Source organism: Schistocerca serialis, chromosome 2, assembly GCF_023864345.2.
Source record: "Schistocerca serialis cubense isolate TAMUIC-IGC-003099 chromosome 2, iqSchSeri2.2, whole genome shotgun sequence".
NCBI lineage: Eukaryota > Metazoa > Arthropoda > Insecta > Orthoptera > Acrididae > Schistocerca > Schistocerca serialis.
Genome location: NC_064639.1, coordinates 228,232,241 through 228,248,298, shown reverse-complemented (window position 1 = coordinate 228,248,298; position 16,058 = coordinate 228,232,241). Strand labels below are relative to the sequence as shown.

The 16,058-nt window shown below is 46.3% G+C and overlaps 1 protein-coding gene and 1 pseudogene across 2 annotated transcripts in view; one reads left to right on the top strand and one right to left on the bottom strand.

Moving 5' to 3' along the window:
• LOC126456980 (uncharacterized) overlaps nt 1–16,058 on the top strand; it is a 334,582-nt gene that overhangs the window by 136,181 nt on the left and 182,343 nt on the right. The gene's annotated exons all lie outside the window — the stretch shown is intronic.
• LOC126459385 (5S ribosomal RNA) lies at nt 10,029–10,146 on the bottom strand (annotated as a pseudogene).

Genomic DNA, 16,058 nt, shown 5'->3' with positions numbered 1-16,058 from the left:
TCTTCTGCCTTGTGGCCGTTGTCGTTCCAGTTAGCTGCCCTTGTCGTTGACGTAATTCTCGGCGGTGTACTTTCCTCGTCGTGTTGTTGCTGTCCAGCACGGCGTGTAGTTCGACAGCTGCGGCGTTGTTGGTCGTTGTGGGCGCCAGTATTGTGTGTGTCGTGGTCATTTTGCTGGTTGCGTCGAGCGGAACTGATTTGCTTGATTGGTCGGTCGCCTGTCTGTCGGTTGGGTTGCCTTCAAATTAAGAAGTTATTGGACCGGCTGCCTGTCTCACCTAATCGGGCGTTAGTGTTACAATCCCAGGCCGACCCTTGGAAACTTCTGAGCGCCGTTCCTTGTGCGCTACATAGTCATTTCCCTGTTTGGGTTTTAGTTATTTAGTTGATGTGCGGTCTTCAGCCGAGTTTTAATATCTCTTAAATTAATGTTCTTGTTTTGCCCTTTTGCATGAAATGTTTTAAGATAAGGCCTTCTGCCTTTTGATTGTAACTCCCCTTATTGCTTAATGTGGAGCCTCCAGTCAAGTTTCATTAAAATTAAATCGCTAAAGCCTTCGGCCTGTTTAGATTGAAGATTTATAAAATATTTTTCCTTGAAACCTCCAGAAGAACCTTGTAATTCAATTCCTTGCTTAGGCCTTGTGTCTTGGATTTTGAGTGTGGCCTGAAGCCGATTTAAAGTTAATCAAGGGAGGTCAATTAAAGTTTTAAGTGTTTTGCATCCTTGTTGTTATATTGTGTGTTGATAAATAAAGTTTGTACATTGAGTGAAACTGACAGGAACTCATTTTGGTCCCTTTCCACAACCTAATCCGCTCTTTCCTGTTAGCGCAGGCATTCCACTCCTACAAACACTCAACGACAACACTTTCCTCCTACACTAAAGCCTCATCAGAAAACTGTAGCAGTTTGCTGCGTACCCTATCCGTCGGATCGTTTATGTATAGAGGGAACAAGAGAGGTCCTGTCACACTTTCCTGGGGCACTCCTGACAATAGCCGTGCTCCAGTGAACACTCGACGCCCATGGCAACATACTAAATTCGCTTGATTAAAAAGTCTTTGAGATGCTCACATATCCGAGAATCCATTCTCAGTAAGTGCTAGGTCTCTAATGTCTCAGTCAATGGATCGTTAAGCTCTAATATTTCTTACTTTTCCTTCTCCTTCGTAGCTGTAAAGTTGACAGTTTGTTGACAGGGCACCTGCCAGATTTAAATGGCTCTAAGCACTATGGGAATTAACAAATCAAATGGCTCTGAGTACTATGGGACTTAACATCTGTGGTCATCAGTCCCCTAGAACTTAGAACTAATTAAACCTAACCAACCTAAGGACATCACACACATCCATGCCCGAGGCAGGATTCGAACCTGCGACCGCAGCGGCCACGCGGTTCCAGACTGAAGCGCCTTTAACCGCACGGCCACACCGGCCGGCCTGGGAATTAACATCTGAGGTCATCAGTCCCCTAAAACTTAGAACTACTTAAACCTAATTAAGCTAAGGACACCATACACATCCATGCCCGAGTCAGGATTCCATACTGAAGCGCCTACAACCGCTCGTCAACACCGGCCGGCCCATCTGCCAGACCAATCAATATTATTGCGGACTACATGTACCCCTTCGCGCTTGATGTCTAACACGCAAATGATGGCATCTTCCAGCAGAACAACTGTACGCATCGGCATCCGCTACAGTAGGAGCAGGACAGGTGATTTCTTGGCGACCAGATACACCTGATCTGAACCAACCCGCAATTTACGGGAATTACGTAACCTCCTTCCAAAGGTGGAACAAGACGCTATCAAGCAGCTGACCATAATGGTTCGGCTCATCAGTGTATTTATCCAAGCGAACTTCGACTAAACGAAGGGCAGTAATACTCGAGAATTAACCCTTTAGTTTTCAGCACGTTGCGACAATAATATAGATTCCTCGCACTTTTGACGTCCTTGCCAGACCAGTACACAAAACCGAATCTTCCCGATTGCAACTAACGCCCTTGCAGACTGAGCTGCACAGAGACTATGCTGGACCCCTTCAACCGCCCATTAACTCTTCCCCACCGTTCCTACTCAACACAAGCCCTCTTGCGTACCTTGCTAGCAGAAAAACGTGTGAGGTGCAGCACGAGCCGCGACTGCTTAGCTCAGTTGGCGAGAACACTGAACCCGAGAGGAAAGTTTCCAGGTTCGAATCCTGGCCTGACATACATTACAATATATCTCAAGAAATTGATAGACGAGTTTCGTGGTATGAATGTTCAGTTTAATTTTAATAGCATGACGTGTGTGTAGGCTTGCGATGAAGAACTGTTAACACTTCAGCGGACAGCACAGACAGCCGAACGAAGATTAGGGCGTCGTTCGCGCAAGGGCAACTACGTTAATGTCTCCTTTCAGCAGTCTAATGGCACTATTGTACCCTGTAATAGCGAGAGAGGTGATGTTGTGCAGAAATGAGAAATAAAAGTCGCACCGAGCAAGAATACGATAACCATCTGCGGTGCCTTGACTTAGCGGAACAATTGTACCCGGTGGGAAATCCGCCGCCGACTGCCGACGGTGTAATAATGAGATGGAGTGCCCTGTCTTTTAGCCTCCATATAAGGCTGCGGTACTTGCGTGGCAGGCCGAGTGCGCTTTGGCAACTGTGTTCACCAGTCGTAAATCACCGCTCGCTTGACGTCGTTCTCGTGGATCTTGCGTGTCTAATCTGAAATTGACTGGTTTATCCTCGTGCGTTCGCACGGACGTACGGGTCAGGCAAATGTCCCTACACTTAAGAAATTTAACTTTGCGCTGTATAGGACACTCAATATCTTCCACTGCAGACCGTGACTACTCTGCGAATAAACGCAGCAGAGCTGACTCTCTCGAAGAAATTTGTTTGTTACAAATTCATACATATACAGCGTGTATCACCTAAGAGTTGTCAGACACATTTTCTCTAGCGTTTCACCAAATACTGCCAGTTTCATTTTATTAGTGCGTAGCTGGATTCAGACGGAACAAGCAGTGCTCATCACGCCTTTCATGCGATGACCAATGGCGATGGAAAGCGTTGGTTTCTTTCCAGTCACAAACAAAATGAGTCTTAAAGCGGAATTTTACGTGCTCATTCGTTAGAGCGGTCCCATATAAGTGCGATATCCGTTTTAACGGGGGCAGTAAAACACGAACAATGCCTCAGTTACTCAAGCAGCGACTGAGCAGCGCGCTGTTCCACGGTGGTGGCAAGTCTTCTGGTCCAGGCTGTATACCAATTAGGTTCCTTTCAGAGTGTGCTGATGCATTGGCTCCATACTTAACAATCATATACAACCGTTCGCTCGACGGAAGATCCGTACCCAAAGACTGGAAAGTTGCACAGGTCACACCAATATTCAGGAAAGGTAGTAGGAGTAATCCACTAAATTACAGGCCCATATCGTTAACGTCGATATGCAGCAGGATTTTAGAACATATATTGTGTTCGAACATTATGAATTACCTCGAAGAAAACACACAGTCAGCATGGGTTTAGAAAACATCGTTCCTGTGAAACACAACTAGCTCTTTATTCACCTGAAGTGCTGAGTGCTATTGACAAGGTATTTCAGATCGATTCCGAATTCCTAGATTTACGGAAGACTTTTGACACTGTACCACACAAGCGGCTCGTAGTGAAATTGCGTGCTTATGGAATGTCTCAGTTATGCGAATGGATTTTCGATTTCCTGTCACAGATGTCACAGTTCGTAGTAATTGACGGAACATCATCGAGTAAAACAGAAGTGATTTCTGGCGTTCCCCCCTGCCCGCATCTCGTGGTCGTGCGGTAGCGTTCTCGCTTCCCACGCCCTGGTTCCCGGGTTCGATTCCCGGCGGGGTCAGGGATTTTCTCTGCCTCGTGATGGCTGGGTGTTGTGTGATGTCCTTAGGTTAGTTAGGTTTAAGTAGTTCTAAGTTCTAGGGGACTGATGACCATAGATGGTAAGTCCCATAGTGCTCAGAGCCATTTGAATCTGGCGTTCCCCAAGGTGGTGTTATAGGCCCTTTGCTGCTCCTTATCTATATAAACGATTTGGGAGACAATCTGAGCAGCCGTCTTCGGTTGTTTGCAGATGACGCTGTCGTTTATCGAATAATAAAGTCATCAGAAGATCAAATCAAACTTCAAAACGATTTAGAAAAAATATCTGAATGGTGCGGAAAGTGGCAGTTGACCCTAAATAACGAAAAGTGTGAGGTCATCCACATGAGTGCAAAAAGGAACTCGTTAAACTTCGGTTACACGATAAATGAGTCTAATCTAAAAGCCGTAAATTCAACCTAGGTATTACAATTACGAACAACTTAAATTGGAAGGAGCACATAGAAACTCTTATGGGGAAGGCTAACCAAAGGCTCCGTATTATTGGCAGAACACTTAAAAAGTGTAACAGACCTACTAAGGAGACTGCCTACACTACGCTTGTCCGTCCTCTTTTAGAATACTGCTGCAAGATGTGGGATCCTTACCAGGTACGACTGACAGAGTACATCGAAAAAGTTCAAAGAAAGGCCGCATGTTTTGTATTATCGCGAAATATGGGAGAGAGTGTAACAGAAATGATACAGGATTTGGGCTGGAAATCATTAAAAGAAAGGCGTTTTTCGTCGCGACGGAGTCTTCTCACGAAATTCCAATCACCAACTTTCTCCTCCGAATGCGAAAATATTTTGTTGGGACTGACCTACATAGGGAGGAACGATCACCACGATAAGATAAGGGAAATCCGAGCTCGTACGGAAAGATATAGGTGTTCATTCTTTCCGCGCGCTATACGAGATTGGAATAACGGAGAATTGTGAAGGTGGTTCGACGAACCTTCTGCCAGGCACTTAAATGTGATTTGCAGATTATCCATGTAGATGTAGATGTAGTGCTGTCGCTGCTAGAGTACCTGGTATTCTTAGTGTTTTACTGCCCCGTTATTACATGTCGTTGAAAATAAAATCGCCATAGATTAACTTGGGATTGCTCTATCAAATGAACGTGTAAAACTCCCCTTCAAACAACAATTTGTTTGTAAGGGGAAACAAACCGACGCTTTCCGTCGACGTTGAATGTCGCATGAAAGACGTGATGAGCAACATTTGTCTGGACAGAGTCCAGCTGCACACTGGAAAAACTAAATTGCAAATATCCGCCGAAACACTAGGGAAAATGCGCCTGACGATCCTTAGGAGAGAAACTCGGTGTACACTTAGGAGACAGAAGTGATACGATAGCAATATGCACATATACAGAGGCCGCTAGTATCACGAACACATGGTACAAAAGGGCAGTGCATTGGCGGAGCTTTCATATGTTCTCGGGTGATTCATGTGGAAGGTATCCGACGTGACGGGAATTAAGACTCTGAACGCAGAATGGAAGTTGGAGCTAGACTCGTGGGACATCCCATTTCGGAAATCGTTAGGGAATTCAATCTTCTGAGATGCACAGTGTCAAGAGTGTGCCGAGTGATGGCTATCGATCTTCCAACATGATCGAGTCCATCAACACGAGGTGTCAAATATGAGGTAGCCAAGGAGGTGGAATCGTGGTTTCTACTATGCCAAGACTGCTTGGTAGCTACAACAGGAAAACACAATTAATTATCAGGAGTACAAAATAAGAAAGTATTTATTACGTAACTTTGCTGTAGTCCATGATCAGTTGGTTGACAATTATAGAAGACGCGACTAGAATAGGCGTCTGTAGAATGACATAATTTACAAGTCACAAATCTTGCAGTGACGGATGAAAATCTCGTAATCTTGAATGTCGAGTCCGGTGAATTTGAAGACTAACCTGGAACGGAGCTACAAAGACTTGGTGGCAGCAGTGACTGAGATGCAGACGATGACTAACATCGGCGCTGGCTGACCACTGAGCGCGGCTACGAACTGTAGACTGTCTCTCTCTCTCTCTCTCTCTCTCTCTCTCTCTCTCTCTCTCTCTCTCTCTCTGCTCCTTTTTGACTTTCCTCTCTGTGAGGAAGTTCAAGTGGAAGTTTGTGGCCTGTTGGCCCTTACTCCACTAAGAATCTTGATGAAACTTGTTTCTGGACTGTTTGATTATATCTGGAACTGGCAAGAAGTGCCGATAATCTATTTCTCGTTCTTGTCGATGTCACACTTTTTCTTCTTACTGGTGACTGAGGACTGTTCCTCGGTGTTGGCTTGATGCGTAACGTATTCTGTCTTCGATTTTTCTCCGGAAACCAGAGAAATGATTAGACAATGCATGTGCATTGTAGTAAAGATAGGGTAGGAATTAATGAGCTCACAATCCTCCCTGGAAATTTCAGTAAGACCTTCTGGATAGCCAAGTCCCTCATGTGGGAGTGACGGTTTTGGATGGTTTGGTGGGACAAAACGGTAGGGATTTTCGTGGTGAGGGTATGTACCGTCGCGAAGCGAACTAGCAATCTTCTTCAGTACAGCACTTGCGCTGTACATGTCCGGAAGCGGGAGGAGTGCTATTTCTTCCCACTTTTATTCCTGTTGTACAGCTGCTTCGGTGTCCTTTTGCTGCGTCGCCTCCCCTTCGGCAGGCTCGTCGATTTGCGTGGCCACCGTTGCGAACTCCTTCTCTCGTGCAGGAGTCGTCTGGGTGGCGGTGTCTTCTCTTGTGGCGGAGTCTTCTTTGGCTGAGCGAAGTTCCTGCTTCGGCACAGCAATCTGACGCCGAGCCTCGCCCAGTTCCGCCAACATGGCTGCCCTCTCTTCCGCCGTGGCGGATTTGAAGGCGGACATGGCTTCTCGTACAGCGTCCTTTAGACGCCTGGAGACGACGTCTTCTGTACAAGAGACCACCTCTTCGTGTGTGGTGGTCACTTGCTTCTGCGTCTTCTTCTCCGGTCCGCGCCAATTTCTCTTGTAGGCGCAGGAACGGGCGTTCGCCGCGTGTGCGCCGCCGCAGTTGACGCAGGTACAAGGGGTATGATTCTCCTTCTTGCAGTCGCTTGTGCCATGTGCTTGCGCACACTTCAAACACGCTACTGCGCCTCTGCAGTGCTCGGCGACGTGGCCAAGCTTTTGGCAGCGAAAGCATTGCACTACAGTCTTCTTCTTCTTGTTGCCGGACGTTCCTGCCACGGTGAGCAGCAACTCCGCTAGGGCTGCAGCTTCGCGTCCCCTCCCGCGTCCCGACATCTCGAGCAGCAACGGCGACAACAGCGATCCGTACCTCTCCGTAGCCTGAGCGGGAATGTAGACTGGTACAACTGCACTACTCTCGTGCTGCACATGAAGTGGCCTAGCGGCGCCTCGCGGCGAGCGTTAAGTACTGCGACTAGCTGTGTACTCGTTGGCTAACACAGCCGTTTTTCTGTTCCGTTTATCGAGAGAATCGCATTCGGCGGCAGTGTAGTCGTATGACTGACGACATCACACGGAGAATACAAAATTTCCGGCATCAACTCTCATCACGAATAACGCAGTGGCCGACGGCCTCTACTTGACGACCGACAGCAGTGACGATTGCGTAGAGGTGTCAGTTGTAGCAGATAAGCAACACTGTGCGAAATAACCGCAGAAATCAATGTGGGACGTACGACGAACGTATCCGTTACGACAGTGCGACGAAATCTGACGTTAATGGGCTAAGACAGCAGACGACCGACACGAGTGCCTTTGCTAGTAAGACGGCGCTGTCTGCAGCGTCTCTCCTGGGTTCGTGACCATATCGGTTGAACCGATGGGTAAGAGAAGATGTTTAAGGGCTTCCCGTCCACATGTTGCTAAGGTTGTTACGAATACGCTGCAGAAGTTTCGCTGGGAAGCCCTTACACATCCTTCATATAGTCCCTATTCCTCTCCATGCGATTTTCATATTTTTGGAGCCCGCAGAAAGACATTCTTGGCCGTCGATTTAGCCAGCCGGTGTGGCCGAGCGGTTCTAGGCGCTTCAGTCTGGAACCGCGCTATCGCAACGGTCGCAGGTTCGAATCCTGCCTCGGGCATCGATGTGTGCGGCGTCCTTAGGTTAGCTAGGTTTAAGTAGTTCTAAGTTCTAGGGGACTAATGACCTCAGATGTTAAGTCTCATAGTGCTCAGAGCCATTTGAACCATTTGGCCGCCGATTTGCTGCGGAGGAAGCTTCGGAGGAAGAGGCGCACGCTTGGGAACAAACATTGTTAAGTAGGCAACCTCTAAAACTTTTCTATGAAGGCACTGACTGTCTCGTCTCATAGTAGGATACACGTATTAACAGTTATGGCGATTACATTTGGAATAATAAACAGTTTACTTACTCCTTTTCGCTCTGCCTTGTTTTCATTCGACTGCCCCTTTTGTAAATACACTCCTGGAAATTGAAATAAGAACACCGTGAATTCATTGTCCCAGGAAGGGGAAACTTTATTGACACATTCCTGGGGTCAGATACATCACATGATCACACTGACAGAACCACAGGCACATAGACACAGGCAACAGAGCATGAACAATGTCGGCACTAGTACAGTGTATATCTACCTTTCGCAGCAATGCAGGCTGCTATTCTCCCATGGAGACGATCGTAGAGATGCTGGATGTAGTCCTGTGGAACGGCTTGCCATGCCATTTCCACCTGGCGCCTCAGTTGGACCAGCGTTCGTGCTGGACGTGCAGACCGCGTGAGACGACGCTTCATCCAGTCCCAAAAATGCTCAATGGGGGACAGATCCGGAGATCTTGCTGGCCAGGGTAGTTGACTTACACCTTCTAGGCACGTTGGGTGGCACGGGATACATGCGGACGTGCATTGTCCTGTTGGAACAGCAAGTTCCCTTGCCGGTCTAGGAATGGTAGAACGATGGATTCGATGACGGTTTGGATGTACCGTGCACTATTCAGTGTCCCCTCGACGATCACCAGTGGTGTACGGCCAGTGTAGGAGATCGCTCCCCACACCATGATGCCGGGTGTTGGCCCTGTGTGCCTCGGTCGTATGCAGTCCTGATTGTGGCGCTCACCTGCACGGCGCCAAACACGTATACGACCGTCATTGGCACCAAGGCAGAAGCGACTCTCATCGCTGAAGACGACACGTCTCCATTCGTCCCTCCATTCACGCCTGTCGCGATACCACTGGAGGCGGGCTGCACGATGTTGGGGCGTGAGCGGAAGACGGCCTAACGGTGTGCGGGACCGTAGCCCAGCTTCATGGAGACGGTTGCGAATGGTCTTCGCCGATACCCCAGGAGCAACAGTGTCCCTAATTTGCTGGGAAGTGGCGGTGCGGTCCCCTACGGCACTGCGTAGGATCCCACGGTCTTGGCGTGCATCCGTGCGTCGCTGCGGTCCGGTCCCAGGTCGACGGGCACGTGCACCTTCCGCCGACCACTGGCGACAACATCGATGTACTGTGAAGACCTCACGCCCCACGTGTTGAGCAATTCGGCGGTACGTCCACCCGGCCTCCCGCATGCCCACTATACGCCCTCGCTCAAAGTCCGTCAACTGCACATACGGTTCACGTCCACGCTGTCGCGACATGCTACCAGTGTTAAAGACTGCGATGGAGCTCCATATGCCACGGCAAACTGGCTGACACTGACGGCGGCGGTGCACAAATGCTGCGCAGCTAGCGCCATTCGACGGCCAACACCGCGGTTCCTGGTGTGTCCGCTGTGCCGTGCGTGTGATCATTGCTTGTACAGCCCTCTCGCAGTGTCCGGAGCAAGTATGGTGGGTCTGACACACCGGTGTCAATGTGTTCTTTTTTCCATTTCCAGGAGTGTACATTTCGTAAACAAGAAATGTAGGAGGAGGAAGGAAAGGGAAACGATTGGTGGGAAATCATGACGACTAAGCGCACAAAAAAGCACTCCGTCGTCAGGCCACAAGTGGTCCATCGGGACCATCCGACCGCCGTGTCATCCTCAGTTGGGGATGCGAATAGGAGGGGCGTGTGGTCAGCACACCGCTCTCCCGGTCGTTACGATGGTTTTCTTTGACCGGAGCCGCTACTATTCGGTCGAGAAACTCCTCAATTGGCATCACGAGGCTGAGTGCACCCCGAAAAATGGCAACAGCGCATGGCGGCCCGGATGGTCACCCATCCAAGTGCCGGCCACGCCCGACAGTGCTTAACTTCGGTGATCTGACGGGAACCGGTGTATCCACTGCGGCAAGGCCGTTGCCCCTACAAAGCGCACAGGAATAGCGAAATTTTATAAATTTGTGCCGGACTGGGACTGGAACCCGGATTTACCCCCTTTCTCATGAGTGGTTGGCTTAAAGGCTTCGGCCATCCGGTCACAGTTCCTGACCAGTGGTAAATTTCCAACTTATCGCATGCTACTGTGCATCCATTATACTCACTATTCGCAAATCCTCATTCCCATAGAAGGTCGGACGATATTTGTGGATTCGCACTGAAGGAAAGATCGAGGAACCGTTCCCCTCTTTCACAGAAATACAAATATCTCAGTGATATCTGTCCTGTCGGGCTTGTCCGACAGAAAAGACACCACTCAGATATAGAAAATACATTTTGTATCTGTTGCTATCACTATTATTATTATTATTATTATTATTATTCGCACAGGCTGCAAAAATTATTTCTTAGTAATGTTATTCACATTTTCATTACATTCAAATCACTTTTAATTCCATTAACAGTATTTTATTATTATTTTTCATAGTGAAATAGCCTAATTGTCAGTCCTTAAGCAACTATGGCATAAAAAGTATTGTTTGCGTAAAACTCTGGTCTGATTTTAGAGAGGACCAGATGGCACTAACCTGTTTGGTTGGTTGATTCAGTGGAGGGGATCAAACAGCAGGGTGATCAGTCCCATCTGATTAGGGAAGGATAGGGAAGGAAGTCGGCCGTGCCCTTTCATGGGAACTATCCCGGCATTTACCTGTACTAGTGTGATCACGCTCAACCAATAAATAAGAAATACAGGGATAGAATGAAATATAGCGTCGCGAAGAAGTAGACCCCGCAGGAGAACGGTCGTACACTGGTTAGGAGCTACTGCGGTGTGTCCGCGCTTGCGATGAAATGGAAGGGCAGCTGGCGCCAGGGCGCCGGGAGGAGGAATGCGCGCCAGCGGTCAGCGATCTCTGCCAGGGATCGAAGCCCGGACTTCAAGGACAGCCACCTGCTGCTCTGCGCACTGGAATCAGGCAGGCGGGCCCCTGGCCTGCACTCCGTTCTGCCAGATGGGAGGCGGGTGAGCAGTAACAGCTTACCGAGTAGCGGACCAGGTCTGCGACTGGGTTCGGAACTTGTGGTAGTTACAACTCAACGTTTAAGTAGTCCATTTTTGTCTTGATGGGTGAAAGCAAAAAACACACTTTCTAAAATGGCGACTTCATGTGATGCACTCGTCGCTCCGGCAACGACGTAGACCGTAGATCTTCATTCCGCTGCATTTGCTGCGAGGCTGTAGTGTCGCTACCAGGAATAAGGCTAAAACCGTCCTCACACGGGGCGAGGCGTTCTCAGCGCTCTACAGCGACCGTTGTCGGGTTCATCTGCCTCGCAAACCACACACTTTCCTTACGAAAATGGACGTGTGTAAAGTAGCTGCGTTAACTCTATTAAAGAGCGGAGAAAATTGGGAAAAAGATTCTGGGCTTGTCGGTGGCTTGAACAGCGAATTGCTGGTAGAGGGACCGAGCTAGGGAGCGCCGTGATTAGCACACTGGACTCGCATCCGGGAGGACGACGGATCAAACCCGCGTCCGGCCATCCAGATTTAGGTTTTCCGTGATTTCCCAAAATCGCTCCAGGCAAATGCCGGGATGGTTCCTTGAGAGGGCATCGCTGATTTCTTCCCCATTCCGAGCTAGTGCTCCGTCTCTAATGACTTCGATATCACCGGCACGTTAAACCCAGTCTTCCTGCTTTCATCCTTTGTTGCTAGAGGAACACTACATGATGCTGTACAACGGTCTAGATACAAAGTAGTAGAAATTATTTGTCAACTCAGTTGAATTTTCATCCCATTTTTGGTTTTAAATTGAATATAGTTAAGTTATAGTTCAAATGTTCAAATGTGTGTGAAATCTTATGGGACTTAACTGCTAAGGTTATCAGTCCCTAAGTTTACACACTACTTAACCTAAATTATCCTAAGGACAAACACACACACACACACACACACACACACACACACACACACACACACCCATGCCCGAGGGAGGACTCGAACCTCCGCCGGGACCAGCCGCACAGTCCATGACTGCAGCGCCTTAGACCGCTCGGCTAATCCCGCACGGCTAAGTTCTAGTATCTAACGTCAGTTTGCACTTGCATAAAGTCTATATTGTGAACACTGCATTAAGTACCAACACTCTGAAATAACTTACTTCGTCACATAGATTTCAAGATCGAGATTCGTTTCGTAATTTCATTCGAGTGGGTGATTTTTGTCGAAATTGCACACCGTCATTGAAAAACATATTTACCAGTCAGACACAGGTTTAAGCTATATCATAAACCCATATATATAATATATTAATGTGAGTGTCAATCTATGTCTGAGAGTAAACACAACGTACACGCTATTATAAAACTTTCTATAATATATATATATATATATATATATATATATATATATATATATATATATATATATATATTATAAAAAGTTTTATAACAGCGAAAACTTCCAGTGTGTACGTTGTGTTTGAGAGTAAACACAACGTACACGCTATTATAAAACTTTCTATTATATATATATATATATATATATATATATATATATATATATATATTTATTATAAAAAGTTTTATAATAGCGAAAACTTCCAGTGTGTACGTTGTGTTTACTCTCAGACATAGATTGACACATTAAGTTTTTTGGCCACTAGAGAATCATTTCAGTTGTTGGCCTTTGCGTCAATAACTGCAGTATGTACATTACGTATTTGTAATAAATGATACCGAGTTTTGAGATAACATCAATGTTAAATGAATAAGAACCACCCAGAATCTCTTGGAAAACAAAAAGTGAAAAAACGAACTGGTGTTAGATGATCGCGAACCCGTTACATTTCTCTTTACAACTCAGGAGCTCATGACGGCATTAACTGCGCTGCAACTTCGAGAAAGAGACCATATTCCAATTATGGCATATACTGTCTAAAGACGGCATCTAAAAATGTCATTATTTGAAATAACTTACTTCGTCACATAGATTTCAAGATCGAGATTCGTTTCGTAATTTCATTCGAGTGGGTGATTTTTGTCGAAATTGCACACCGTCATTGAAAAACATATTTACCAGTCAGACACAGGTTTAAGCTATATCATAAACCCATATATATAATATATTAATGTGAGTGTCAATCTATGTCTGAGAGTAAACACAACGTACACGCTATTATAAAACTTTCTATAAAATATATATATATATATATATATATATATATATATATATATATATATTATAAAAAGTTTTATAACAGCGAAAACTTCCAGTGTGTACGTTGTGTTTGAGAGTAAACACAACGTACACGCTATTATAAAACTTTCTATTATATATATATATATATATATATATATATATTTATTATAAAAAGTTTTATAATAGCGAAAACTTCCAGTGTGTACGTTGTGTTTACTCTCAGACATAGATTGACACATTAAGTTTTTTGGCCACTAGAGAATCATTTCAGTTGTTGGCCTTTGCGTCAATAACTGCAGTATGTACATTACGTATTTGTAATAAATGATACCGAGTTTTGAGATAACATCAATGTTAAATGAATAAGAACCACCCAGAATCTCTTGGAAAACAAAAAGTGAAAAAACGAACTGGTGTTAGATGATCGCGAACCCGTTACATTTCTCTTTACAACTCAGGAGCTCATGACGGCATTAACTGCGCTGCAACTTCGAGAAAGAGACCATATTCCAATTATGGCATATACTGTCTAAAGACGGCATCTAAAAATGTCATTATTTGATATTTAATATGCAAATTGTACCATAAACACGCGCATGTGATAGATCATCATGGCGCGTAGAAGTGAAAAGGGTTTACTTTCATAGCACACAAGTTACAGCACTAAAAACATCAACTACAGGAAACCATTACCTACTGATATGCAGTTTGCTGTCGTTTTATTATAACAAACCGTATCTGAATGACGCGTTTTCGAAGGCTCCTCAATTTTCTGAAGCTTTTAAACAGCTTACATTCATATCGCATGCTCTATGAGAAAGAAAACCCACCATACACGATGGTTAACGCCATACTATATGGCGGCTCCTATGTTTTCACGCTCCGCAGTGTAGTGGCACGTGGAATTCCACACTCTGACGTCACCAACTTCGCGACCACGAGCGTTTTCACGTCCGCTGAGAGGACGGCTTAAGACTCTCTCTTACTGAAATAGTAAGTTCCAGAGTTTATTGGGACGATAGCTACTTTTTATTATGCACTTTTCATCAGGCTAAAGAGCAAACTGCACAGTGATGTGGTATTGTTACGTGTACGCATACAGAAATAATGTGCAGAGTCACAAATCATTTCAGTTTTCCACATATATCTCTCTCACTTACAGAGTACCAGACACACTGCCGGAAAAAAATTAATACACCTGGAAATACGACGTCGATTTTGATCCGATGAAGGCATACGCTACCTGATGGATAGGAGATGTACTGATCTGGTTTCAGTGTCGTGCACCAACAGATAGCGTAGTTGCATGGCTACCAGACCGCCATCTGTGTCTAATAGGAAATGCTCGCAGCCAGAAGACTCAGTGTGGTGCAAATATGCCACAGAGACGCACTCGTTGAGCCGCAGTAAAGTTAGCTTTGATAAGCGCGCCACAGCGCCTAGCGTGAAGCAGTCGCCCTCCGTTTTTTGGCGGTGGCGCCTTTGTCGCAATTGAAGGCTTCGGTGTCTCCCTCTAGCGGGAAAGGGGAAAAGTTGGCTGTTCGCGCGGGTTTAAGAGGTTGCTGTATGGGCTCTCGTGGAGAGTTGGCAGTCGGGGCATCACGAAGCGACTTCTCTGCCGGTGCTAGAGGGACAGTACGCAGACCGCGCCATCAGCGTAAGCGACGCGAGCAGCGGCTCCGTGGTATGGGGCGTTAACTGCTCGCCGCGAAAGGAATCTTCCTGAGCGTGGGTCCGCAAGGGGCCTAATCTGCAGTTCGGCCGCATGCTGTCGACCGGCGATGAGGTTCTGAAAATCGGCGCGCCTTCCTGCGTCCGTTGAAACGGCTGGCAGCGGGCGGGTCGGCAGAACATTCGGAGGTGCTGCGTTGGTTCAGTCCTGGGAGTCGTAACGCACCAGAAGTTGAGTATTGATTGTTAACAGATTTTACGAAGTTTAATTGAATTCGAGTTACTTATTATTGTTAATTATACCAGCCGTATATTTTTTTTTGGGGAGGGGGGGGGGGGTTCCCGCCATTCATACTCGTCTGCCCACCCGCGGGAAGGTGGTAATATTAGAAAGGGTGGTCCGTTTGTCCTCTTTTGAGGACGAAAGGAGGGGCGGGGGGGAGTCAGAGTAAATCCGTGGTTCGGTTTATTCAACTGTTAGCCTCTGCCATGTCTGTGAAAGTCTAAGGCACCAATGACTGTACTGTTTAAAATGCAAGGCACTAAGACCTGATCCATTCTCTCGCCTGCCATAACTAGTATTACTAGACTCACGTGTAAAAGGTACTCTAAGAAAGAAGAAAAATTAGTTTTGCCTCGTGGTAAGAACTAGTCAATTGCATAACGAATTCCTGCTCATATGGAAGCTGTAACTTACTTAAATTTGTGTTTATGTATATTGAGCTATAATCAAGCAAGGTTGTTAATGTACCCCGTAGTGGATTTTTTATATTGTTTCTAGTCAGCAAAAACTGTTGTGTGTTTCTCCAATTCAATACCTTAAAGGCTTTTACTCAACGTGCTTATGTGTATTATACAGGTAGTTGGTTATTAGTGTGTTTTCTTGCCATGCAAAAGTTTGACATTTCATTACGGGTAGAAATTGCTGCCTTGAGAGGAGAATGTTATAAAAGTTCACAAGTCATACCTGGTGAGCGTGTGTGTTTGCCGTAAGCTAAGTGACAGAAATTTGTAAAATTT